Source organism: Saccopteryx bilineata, unplaced genomic scaffold (assembly GCF_036850765.1).
Source record: "Saccopteryx bilineata isolate mSacBil1 unplaced genomic scaffold, mSacBil1_pri_phased_curated manual_scaffold_211, whole genome shotgun sequence".
Taxonomy (NCBI): Eukaryota; Metazoa; Chordata; class Mammalia; order Chiroptera; family Emballonuridae; genus Saccopteryx; species Saccopteryx bilineata.
The window spans coordinates 7,066-19,126 of record NW_027095591.1 but is presented as its reverse complement, the minus strand read 5'-3'; the positions used below and the strand labels follow the sequence as shown (position 1 = coordinate 19,126).

Sequence of the window (12,061 nt, the reverse complement as noted above, 5' to 3'; positions counted from 1 at the left end):
ATGATTGCAAGAGTTTTAGAGGGTGTATTAGAAATCTCAGCCTGACCTATGGTGGCGCAGTGGATAAAGCATCGACCTGGAAATGCTGAGGTCGCTGGTTCAAAACCCTGGGCTTCCCTGGTCAAGACACATATGGGAGTTGATGCTTCCTTCTCCTCCCTCCCCCTTCTCTCTCTCTCTTTCTCTTTCTCTCTCTCTCTCCTCTCTAAAAATTAATAATAATAATAAAAAGACACTAAAAAAAAAAAAGAAATCTCAATCAGGCCCTGGCCGGTTGGCTTAGTGGTAGAGCGTCGGCCTGGGGTGCAGAAGTCCCGGGTTCGATTCCCAGCCAGGGCACACAGGAGAAGCGCCCATCTGCTTCTCCACCCTTTCCCCTCTCCTTCCTCTCTGTCTCTCTCTTCCCCTTCCGCAGCCAAGGCTCCATTGGAGCAAAGATGGCCCGGGCGCTGGGACGGCTCCTTGGCCTCTGCCCCAGGCGCTAGAGTGACTCTGGTCGCAACAGAGCGATGCCCCGGAGGGGCAGAGCATCGCCCCCTGGTGGGCAGAGCGTCCCCTCTGGTGGGCGTGCCGGGTGGATCCCGGTCGGGTGCATGCGGGAGTCTGTCTGACTGTCTCTCCCCGTTTCCAGCTTCAGAAAAATACAAAAAAACAAAAAAAACCAAAAAAAAAAGAAATCTCAATCAAGGAGAGTGAGTTTGGGGTTGGGTTTTCTGGAGCTGGTAGCCATTAAGATGACTAGAACTCTTATAGTTTTCTTCAGGATACACGGCATGATTGCACTTTCTATCCCCTTGTAATTAAGGGTGGCCATATGGCTTGCTTAGACTAAAGCGACAAGTGAGCAGAAGCAATGTGTGTTATTTCTAGATGGAACCTTTAAAAGTTAATTCAGGATTTACTATTCCACTTTCTTCTACCTTGGCAACCACTGACATTTTAAATACTGAATTCTAGATGAGCCAGGACTCCTGGCCCAGGGCCTTCCTGTTGATCTTTGATAGACATGAAGCAGGAAGAAGAACTAAACCTTTGGGGTTTTTAGCTCTTGAAATTTGAATTTGTTTCTTACCTCAGCATAACCTAGCTTATTCTGACTGATATAGACATTAGTGCCTCAAAATGGCTCTGTGATAAAAAAAAAGTTAAATATATTGCATTTGCGTAGACACTGAGTAATAAAAAAAGCATGGAGCTTCTGCAGAGTTTGAAAGAATGACAATTGATGCTATTCTGTGCTAAAGCAGTTGGTAAAACTGTCACTTGATGTAAGTTAGGAGGAATATCATGTGTCCATGATCGTGTAGTTTCAGGGTAAAAATTCAGAGAACAAAGCTTTAGCATCATGTGTTAGTTGTAGATGGCTATATTTGGGGAGAAAAGACAGATTTCATATCAGAAATGAAAAGAAGGAAAGTATATACACAACGAGTGCTTCCCGGTTGGAAGAGTAAACTATTGAGAGTATGGCTGTCACACCACTTCAGATTGGGTGGGCTGAGAGGAAAAGTCTAACAAGGAATATACTGCCCAGTGATGTGGTACAATGTAGTACAGAGCTCCCCTGGACATAATGACAAGCTGTCCCAGTTTGGTGGGACCTTCAGTGCTTAACCTGTGAAAGTCCAAGGCAAGTCGGGAAGAGTTAGTCATCCTACCTATGGGCCATGTGGTGGACATTTTGCCTGAATGAGAAATAAGCCTTTGTGGTTCTAAGATCCTGAACATTTCGACGTGGTTAGTTACTGCACCGTGACCTGGGTCTGTTTTGACTGCTATAGGAGGAAAGGAATCAAAGCGTGAGGAGGGGAGTAGCCATGGGGAGCTGACTAGAGTACTCAGTTTGACTCTTTGTGAAGTATGAAGTAGTGAGGCCAGTGGGCTTAGCGAAGCTTAGAGTTCTAATCAGCATCTGGATCAAAGTCCTGCCAATCGACACTGGTTGCTGGAGGCACATGGAGGCAGAGGCCATATTTACTTTGGCATTTTTTTTGGTTTGTCTTTTAATTAAACTCCCTAAGGACCTTTAAAATAATTTAATCCACTCCTTAAATTCACATGTAAGCTTTCTGATGCACAGCTATTACATGGTATGTGGTGGTCTTTCCTGTGAATTCTTTTTGGTTTCAGCATCGCATGTGGGCAGGCAGAGGTTTCTAGACCAGTTGGACTGATCTGAAGAGCATTCATTGGTGCACTGCTATCTTCCCTTAGGAGGATAACCTTAGGCTCAGAAATAAAGTGATTGCATGTGAATGAGATCTGGGACATTTTATTTTTATTTACTTTTCTTGTTCAAATGAAATGAATATGCATTGTACTGGGAGAGGCAGACAGGGCTATTACCAGTGCAGCTGAGAACAATTAGTTCTTATTTTGCTTAACACAGGTTCTTAATGTGCCATTGTAAAACTTTTCACAGGATGTTTTAAATGTAATCAATTTTTCATTGCTGTTTGTAATAATTCAAAGAGCCTGACATTTGCAATCAAGCCAACTGTGGTCGATACCCATTTTCTCTTAGTTAAATAGGAATTTAACTCAGTGACACAAGTGGTGGCTTCTGGAATTGATTCTGTGTATTTATTCTTTTTTGAGGGCTACCCCCAGATTCATGAGTTTGCAGGATGGACAGTCAGGCATCACAGGGCAGCTTGGGCTCAGGGAAGAGCAGGGGTCATCAGCCCCTCCAGAGCTCACAACCTGGCCACTCTGCTTCCCAGAAGTGCATACTTTGCTAAATTGCTTCTCAGTTTCCTCACTTACAAAACAAAAAGAATTTCTTTTTCAGAGTTGTATTAGGATTAAATGAAATAATGCATTATTAATCACAGTGCAATAGTCACTCGTAGTGGCAAGTGGCGAAAATCTAACCAAAACTAACAGAAGTTGTTAAAAGGGAACTTAGAAGCTTGATGGGTTTCAGGACATAGTAAACCAATGGCACATTCAGTATTTTAATCAGAAAGAATTTGAGAAACAGCAAGCTCAGAAAGGGCTTTCCGATGGTCTTCTGAAGCAGGACATGTGACCCTTCTCCGAGAGGTGCCTCCCTTATACCTGAGGGAAAGGGGCATCCTTATCTCGAGATAAAGACTTGCTGACAGGAATGTAAATGAAGTTTTACTTAATTTCTCCTAATTGACTACCCTCAGCTCATATTCCCTTCTCTTATTACATTTTCTCCATGACTCTCCACGCCTCACCAAATCTTGCATCAATACACTCAGGTTTAGTTGTTTCTTTAGGTCTTCATTTCCTTGTGAAGGCCCCCAGGTCACATGAAACTTACACTAAATAAATGTGTATGTTTTTCTTTGTTAATTTGTCTTTTGTTGCAGAAACCCAGTAGAGGACCTAAGAAGGGTAGAGAACACACACTTTCGTCCTCTGCAGGCTCACCTGGGAAGCAGAGCCAGCCGTGGTTTTGCGAATGTCAGGAATAGCTGGCTCCAGGCTCACAAATGATGTCAGGATTCTCTTTCTGTTGTTTGTATTGATGTGTGTTGGTCTCAATCTCTTCTTTTAGATCCTGGTCCTAAATCAGGGGCAAAAGATCTGGGGTCATGAGGAAGTAAAAGTTTTGGGTAGAATAAATACAGAAAAAATGGCAGCTTTAATGACTTTTTTCAATAATTCACATGGGTTTACTTTCACACTACCTCCCTGAATATCTTTTCATCTTATTTTAAGCCAGGCATTGGCCAACTCTGGCCAGCCGGTGTAGCCCTCCCTGGCCTGCTGCCTGTGTTTTTTAAGGAGAGCTTTACTGGAATACAACCACAGTTGCTCATTATGTATTGTCTGTGGCTGCTTTCACACAGGAATGGTGCTGCTGAGCGGCCATTGATAAACACTGATTATAATGTTTACTCTCTGGCTGTTTACAAAAGAAGGTTTAAACTAGTGGGTTTTGGAGGGACTTGTTTACTAGGTGATATGCAAAACAACAAATTGGAGAAACAGAAAAATGTATTTCAGTTTGTATTTTTCTTGTTTTCTTTTTAATTTCAGATTTTCAAAACTTCAAATTTATTGAAGTATCATTGACCTATAAAATTGTAAAATATTTAAAGTGTACATTATGATTATACACACAGACAAACGCACACACACACACACACACCACACCACACCACACATTATGCAAAGATTCCCCTCATCTAGTTAATTAACACATCCATCACCTCATATGTTTATCTTTTTTCTTTCTTTTTTTTTTTTGGTGAGAACATGTATGTCCTACTCTCTTAGCATATATCAGTTATGTGCAATTTAGTGTTACCAACTGTAGTCACCATGTTTTTACACTAAATCCTCAGACCTATTTATCTTATAACTGAAAATTTGAACCCTTTCCCAACCTCTCCCTATTCCCGCACCCCAGTCCCTTGCAACCACTTTTTATCTTGCTGTTTCTATGAGTTTGACTTTTTTTGTTTTTTGACTCCGCATAAATGATACTGTGCAGTATTTGTCTTACTCCGTCTGGCTTATTTCGCTTAGCATAACGCCATCCAAGTCCATCCATGTTGTCAGAAATGGCAGGATTTTTTTTTTCTTCATGGCTGAATAATATTACATGATGTGTGTGTATACCACATCTTTATCTCATTTTTTCTAAAACATTTAAAGGGTAAACTTTTCTAATATTTACTGTACCTTTTGACAGTATTCGGTGAATGTATGTAACTAAGGTATATTTACTTAATATAATACATATATATACTTTATATTTAAAGTAGTATAGAAAATATAAATATATAAATAAATTTCATATCTATGTATATATTTGTATCTGTAGCTATTTATCCATCTATTGAAAGAGAACTCAACTCAGGAGTTTGTACTGCTAGTGCATCACTTTAGGACAATGTGCCTACGTTTGAATCCCCTCTCCTTTCCACCCCAGCCAGCTGTATGCATCTGCTCCTAGCCTAGACCTGTGTCTCCCACCCATGTATGAGGAGGATTGTGAGCTAAATTTAAATGTTCATTTAGAGATAGATGTGAAATAATAAAACAATAGCAGAAGAAAGAGCAAGGGAGGCAAGCTGGGGCCCCTGATTATTGAAGCCAGACACAATACAGAAACATCAAAAGAATAAACAACCAGATCGGTTTTATTTCTGAACTCTAAAAGGGAATGGTATTTCTATTCATTATTCATCTTACCTGGAATTTGAACAAATACAGGATTACTGGCAGAAATGATTGATTTTTCAATATTTATGGAAAATGACACATATTCTGTCAAATGTGGTATTTAGGAAGTGAGGTGAATTTTACAAATCCAGAAGATTGGCGAACGTGCTACCACAACAATTTGTAAACTATGTTAAAGCTGATTAATGAGAAATAGAAACGTCAATGAGCCATTAAGGTAAAACACGGATGAGGTGTTGGGGCCCAGTGGGAACACCTGAGCCTTGATTCTGTAAGGATTGACTGGGCTCTAAGCATAGAGCCTGGGTCAAGTCTTGATCCCCCCGGAAAGAGATAGTTATGGGGTAAAAACATCTTTCCAGGCAGCAGTTGGTGTGTCTGTGTGTGTGAAGGGGGAGTGTTTACAGATTTTCTTTCTGTCAACCTAGCCCTCTCTTTCTGTAGGGTTTGATGTTTATATCTGTTGGATTTCTTTCTCGCTTAAAATAATGTGTGTGAGAGACAAAAACTGCTATTATGCAGAATGTTTGTTCAAGAAATATAGACTTATTTATAGACAATAAGGGATTGGGAGAAGGGACAGAGATCCTAAATCTCCACTTTGGAAATCCCATGGGGTAAGTGGACCAGGTAAACTCAGACCACATCCCCAGGGCAGGCATTGTGTTGGTCTTATGACTTTTGCTATAAAATCTCCACTAGGTGGGGAGAGATGGGGTAAGCAAAGTCTCCTGCTCTGAAGCCATTGAAAGTGGCAGAGTTATATGGGTCAGTCTGTGTCTGATGAAATGATGGTCCAGGTCCTTCCCCATCCCTGTGCATCTTCCTACAGCCCATTTATGCCCCGAGGAAATAGAGAGAGAGAGAGAGAGACCTGTTTAAGAGCTGTGATACTGGAAACCAGGTCCATTTGGGGTGGATCAGAATTGACTCTTTTACAAGTCATAAAACTTTATTTCTTATATGTTGAAGACCATTTGAATTCTTGGCAAGGAGTTGTATGAATATCAGGGAATAGAGCAGGAGTTCTGGCCTAACTTCTTTGCTTCAAATGAGATAGGCAGCCAGAGCAACATGCTCATGGCTCTTTCCCAGGCAACCAATTTCCTCTAGTTTTTGTGGGATGTGCCAGCCACATTGGGACACCACTGAGCAGTTACTTTCGTACTTGGCAAAAGAAATTAGCTGCTTTTTTGAGATTTGGTAATCTGGGACAAGCAGGGGGAGAGGTTCTATATAGGGAAACACTAGGTTTATTGCTTATGTGGTTAGGTGGGGAACATGAGTTGAAGCCATATTTGTCAACCATTGTTTCCACCCCATTTGTAAAGTGGGACAGTCTGATTGTATCAAGCCATTGTTTTGTGCCATTCAATGCTATGCTAGCCTTTGAGGGCTCTGAAGTGAACTAGACATGCAAGGCGAGTCACGATAGGCTTATTTAAGTATGCAATGAGAATGGATACGATAAGCCCATGATTTTGAAACATGGTTGAGAAGGGCTTCCTGGAATAGAGCTGTCAAAACTATTGAATAATTCCTAACAGGAGGGGAGGGGCCTGGGGTTGTTTCTAGGCAGAAAGTCCATGGGTGAGAAAGAATAACGGCGAGACCTGGGGGGCTGCAGGCAATTTGGTACCTCTGGGGAGAGAGGTTCAGTGACATAGGAAAAGTTCACATCAACAGGCAGGAGACCTTGAATGCCACGCTTAGAAGTTCGGATTTTAGACAAGATGCAGTGAGGAACGACAAAAGATTGTATAAAAGGGTAATATCCCTGCATTCTTGTTTCAGGCATCTAATTTTGTTATGAGTTAAGATGTAATAAAGGAGGGTAGATCTGAAGCTGAGATAACTATGTGGGTTAGAATTGTAGTAATCAGAATCTGTTATCAAACTATCATGCACACTCTGTAGCACTTATCGGGTGACCTGGCAAGTAATTTGCTTGCCTTTGCAGATGAAGTCCCGTGCACCCATCGCAGGCAAGATAATCGAGATAATTTAAATGTGAAGTCTAATATCTTTAACTTCCTGACCTATTCGGTCCTGATATCCCTTCTTTTTAACTACTCATATATCTACTTTTGTCGCTTTACTCATTGTAAGTGCTGATTGGGTCCCCTAATTCAGGATAAGGCCCAAATGTGCAGTGAACAATCCTTTCTTCTCTGCAATAGTATAACCTGATATCTCCCCTATGCTGGAGGAGACTAAACTTGCAAGTCTTATTTATAACCCAGTGTGTACATTTCTTTCTGATCAGTTTGTGAAAAGCTGTATTCTGTAGGTTAGTCTAAGAGAATCACAGTACAACATGCTAAAGGCGCTGCAAAGTCCCACAGGAAAGAACCTGGCTTTGCTTCTTAACTCAGAATTTCTCAAACTTATCAGAGCAAAGGATTTCTTATGTATGTGTAATATTTATTAAATTCTGAAGAACCAGTATATCAGATAATGCGGGACTTTCTGCCTTACATGACTACATTTATAATTAAAATATTAACGTAAATGCCAGATACTCAAGCTCTCCCTTGCATTGAATCTCTTGCTTATTTAATATCAATAATTCTAAGTTCTTAGGTAACACTGAACTCTCTGGCACCTAGGAAACAGACCAGATGATATTCTGAATAATTGAATCTAACGCCACTCTTAACAGAAATGCCTGCGATAATATAAAGCATTCATGACAAAATCTTGAGTGTTGATGACAATAAGGAATGTTGATTTGATGGGGATGGAGAAGAGGCACAGACTCTGAGGCCTGGGTTTTGTTTCCTGGCCTACCCACTCTGGACCAAGTATATGCCTTGGCCCTTTGTACCCTGGATAGGGGACCTGTTTGTATGTTTGTTTGTTTTTTCTGGAGTGAGAAGTGGGGGGTGGCAGACAGACAGATTCCCACATGCGCCCGACTGGGATCCACTTGGCATGCCCACAAGGGGGCGATGATTGGCTCATCTGGGACATTGCTCCGCTGCAACGAGCCATTCTAGCATCTGAGGCGGAGGCCGTGGAGCCATCTTCAGCACCTGGGCCAACTTTGCTCCCATGGAGCTTTGGCTGCAGGAGGGGAAGAGTGAGACATAGAGAGAAAGGAGAGGGGTGAAGGGTGAAGAAGCAGATGGGTGCTTTTCCTGTGTGCCCTGACCAGGAATCGAACCCGGAACTTCCACATGCCGGGCCAACACTCTACTGCTGAGCCAACTGGCTACGGCAGGGGACCTGTTTTTTGAAAGCAGAAATGTGATGTAGTGCTGAGCTGAAAAGGTAAAAAATGCAGCCTACAGACATTTTTTATATCAAAGATTGAGTAATACAGGGTTGAAAAGCAAAGACTCTGGACCTAGACTTTCCAGAGCCCCCAATTATCAACTATGTGACTCTGGACTTGTTGATTAACTTTGTATGTTTTAATGTTCTTCTTCATAAAACAGGGCAAATTATAGTGCCTGTGTCATAGAGTTGTTGGAAAGACCAAATGAGTTAATCCATGCAAAGTTCTGGAAACAGTCTGAGCACATGGTAGGTGCTCTGTACATGTTTGTTAGTATATTGAGCTTAGTACTATGTGTGGTGGGAGGGGTGCAAAAAGGAGTAAGGCATCTCCCTGCCTCCAAAATCATAGACTAATATAAGAAAATTATAATGGTTCAGAGTAAGAAGTAGGTTTATAAAAGAATGCAGGTGAGAAGCAGTTTAATATTTGTTAAGAGTAATTTCCAGGGTCCGAGATGTGGGTTTGAATCCTGGCTGTGCTACTAGCAGGAGCTTAGACAAGCGACAGACTTGCTGGGCCTGATTTAATCATGAGGAAAACAGAGTAATGCTACAGGGAAGGTTAGAGATGCTGGCTGTTATTATTCCTGAGCCAGCACAGAGCAGGCAGGAATGAGATTTGTGCAGAAGATGCCACCTGATTTAGCCCACCTGCCTGTTCTGGGAAATTCTTTCCAGCATGGTCTGACTCTACCTGCCTCTTGCCTCACGTAGCGAAGAGCATGAGTTGGGCGGTATGCAGAGTCTGCCAGGAAGGTCTCGCCATGTTGGTTTCAGCACTATCCTCTGGGACAGCAAAGCTCAAGGGCCTTTCCTGGTCTGCCACACCATTTCCTCCAGGCTCTGCATTTTCAGGCACCTGGGGCCCAGTTCACCCCAGGAATCCTCCTGTGAGTGACCTAGTGGCTTCCTTTCCATCCCTCGCAGTCCTGTGTGCTCTGCCTGCTGTAATCAGGGCAGAGGTGGTCTGCAGCTCTGGTGGCAGCGCAGGCTGGCAAGCTCACATGCAGAGTTGGGGAGTCGTCTCCTGGCCTTAGCTAGTCTCACTGTGCAAGACCCTGAGCATCCAGACCCCCTGACGTGGCATTTTGAAGTCTTGCCAGGTGGGTGACACCTGACTGAGCTCTTGGAAGGGCACATATGAAAGGGCAACCGCCAGCCTGCTGCTTAGAAGGGGACTAGGAGGCAGTAAACATTTATTTTTTTAGCTATTTGGTATGGAGCCTAAATAAATAAACAGGCCTCTGGCTGGGTGGCTCCTACCCCTTCCTTTCCTCACTTGGAGAGGGACTTCACCTTGGTGTCAGTGCTAAGGACTAAGTCCTGACTTGGTGGAAGACACATCTGAAAGGAGACAGTATCTCAACTGGTCATGGGACCAGAGCTGTCACCACAGGGGGAGAGAAGACCAGTGTAGACAGAGTTGTCCTCGGAGTTTCTCAGCTCTCACTCCTCCCTCCCCCCTGGGCCTCGCAGCCCAAGAATCTTCTGTCTTCTACTCCTCACAGATGAAGGAGAGAGTAAGGGCAGTGGCTATAAATGCAGAAAAGAGTGAAAGCATCTTTTTGTTGAGTGATGTGTGTGTGTGTGTGTGTGTGTGTGTGTGTGTGCGTGTGTACAGGCAGGGACAGACAGCCAGGAAGGGAGAGCAATGAGAAGCATCAACTTATAGTTGTGGCACCTTAGTTGTTCATTAATTGCTTTCCCATACGTGCCTTGACTGTGGGCCTCTAGCCATACCAAGGACCCTTTGTTCAAGCCAGCAAGCATGGGCTCAAGCCAGCAACCTGCAACCTTGGACTCAAGCCAGTGACCATGGGGCTATGTCTATGATCTCATGCTCAAGCCATGACCTTGTGCTCAAGCTGGTGACCTAGGGTTTTGAACCTTGGTCCTCAGCATCCCAGGCTGATGCTCTATCCACTGCGCTACTGCCTGGTCACTGATTTTTATTGTTTTTTTGTAGGTGTTTTTAATTTGTTTGTATGTTCTGTCATTGACTCTTTGGGGGACGAAAAGCTTTCATCTAAGCATGGAAACCTTAGCTTCAGGAATACTATTGGTTCCGGCTTAGGGAAGTCTCAGATGCTACCTCTGCTATTGCATACCTGAGTGATTCACCTGTTGGGCCCACCTCTATTGTGGAGAAGTGTAGGGACCCTGATAGATTCCCGATGGTGCAGACAGATATTCAGGGTAGAAATTTGGTGGTATTTAATCAAACATATACACATGTGCCTTATGACGCAGCAAGTCATCCTCCGAGTGCACCTTCAAAGCTGTAAGGAGACGTGTATGGGGATATTAGTTGTAGCGTTGTTCCTAAAGATTTGGGAGCAACCTGAATGATCTGGATATTCATCACTGGAGAAATAAATAGGTAAAATGTAGTAGGTTCCATTAAGGAGCTTTATGTAACATTTAGAAGCAGCAGAATAGATGTACAAAGAAAAACATATGTAAATCTTAAAAATGCAATACTAGATTATTTTTTTTAAAAGTAAGACATAATCAGATTTATAACAACACTATGTACAAAAACACATGCAGAGAAAATAAATAATATTATACATGTCTGTAAGGACCCCTACAAATAAAAGGGGTCCTTACAAAATATATTTAAATATTTGGGATAAATGAAAATAAATAAGACATTGAAAGAAATTGTATGTAAACCACTCATGATGGTGTAGAAGATAGAAGGCATTAACCTCTGAAATGAGATTAAAAGTATCTAATCAAAGTCATTTAATATGTACGTGAAGTCATGCCAAGTTAAATGAATAAGAGAACACGGCATTCCCACCCATCTCTATAAATCAGACTGTTTGGAGCATTAACTCACAGTTGAACTCTTTCAAGTCAAAACTGTCCTCCTGAAAACCCCAGGACAACCAGAAGGTATCGCTCATAGCATTTCTAAATTTTTTCCAAGCTCATTCCAGGTACATTCTAACCTTTTCCAGCAGTAAGTTTCTGGTCATTTTTCTCTTTTCTTTCTGTCTATGCTTTTCCAGAAAGATGGTCACTTTCCCTGTACCTGTACTGATACCTCACCAGCTCGTGCAAGGTGCCAGCTCAGCGCCGTTCAGAACCCCGTATGACTCAAGCAACTCACACCTCTATGCCTCCTATCTTTGGTTTCCGATGTCCATGATTCTTGACAGCATTTCTCCTTTATATAATAATTATATTATTGAATGCGTGTTTTAGACTCAGGTTAGGGGAGAAAAAAGTATGATATTGTCTGTATTAGATTCCTATTGCTGCTGCTGCTGCTGCTACAAAAAAAATTACCATAAACTTGGTGGTTAAAATAACACAAATTTATTATTTTACAGTGTTGGAAGTCAGAAGTCCAGAATCAGTTTTACTGGGCTAAACTCAAGGCAGTGAGTGTTTTTCTTGCCTTTCCCATCTTCAACAGGCCACCTGCATTCTTTGGCTCATGGCTCTTTCTCTATTTTCAAAGCCAACAGTTTAGCATCTCCTCTCTGACCTCTGCTTCCGTCATTACATGTCTCTGACTCTCACCCTCCTATCACCCTCTTATAAATACTCTTGGGAGAATGCTGGGGCCATCCATCTATTCCAGAATAATCTCCCAATCTCA

General features: G+C 42.3%; 1 non-coding gene across 1 annotated transcript; it reads left to right on the top strand.

Moving 5' to 3' along the window:
- The first annotated feature begins 263 nt into the window (after positions 1–263).
- On the top strand, positions 264–339 carry TRNAP-GGG (transfer RNA proline (anticodon GGG)). The gene has a single exon. It is a non-coding gene; the product is annotated as a tRNA-Pro (tRNA).
- The last annotated feature ends 11,722 nt before the right edge of the window (positions 340–12,061 follow it).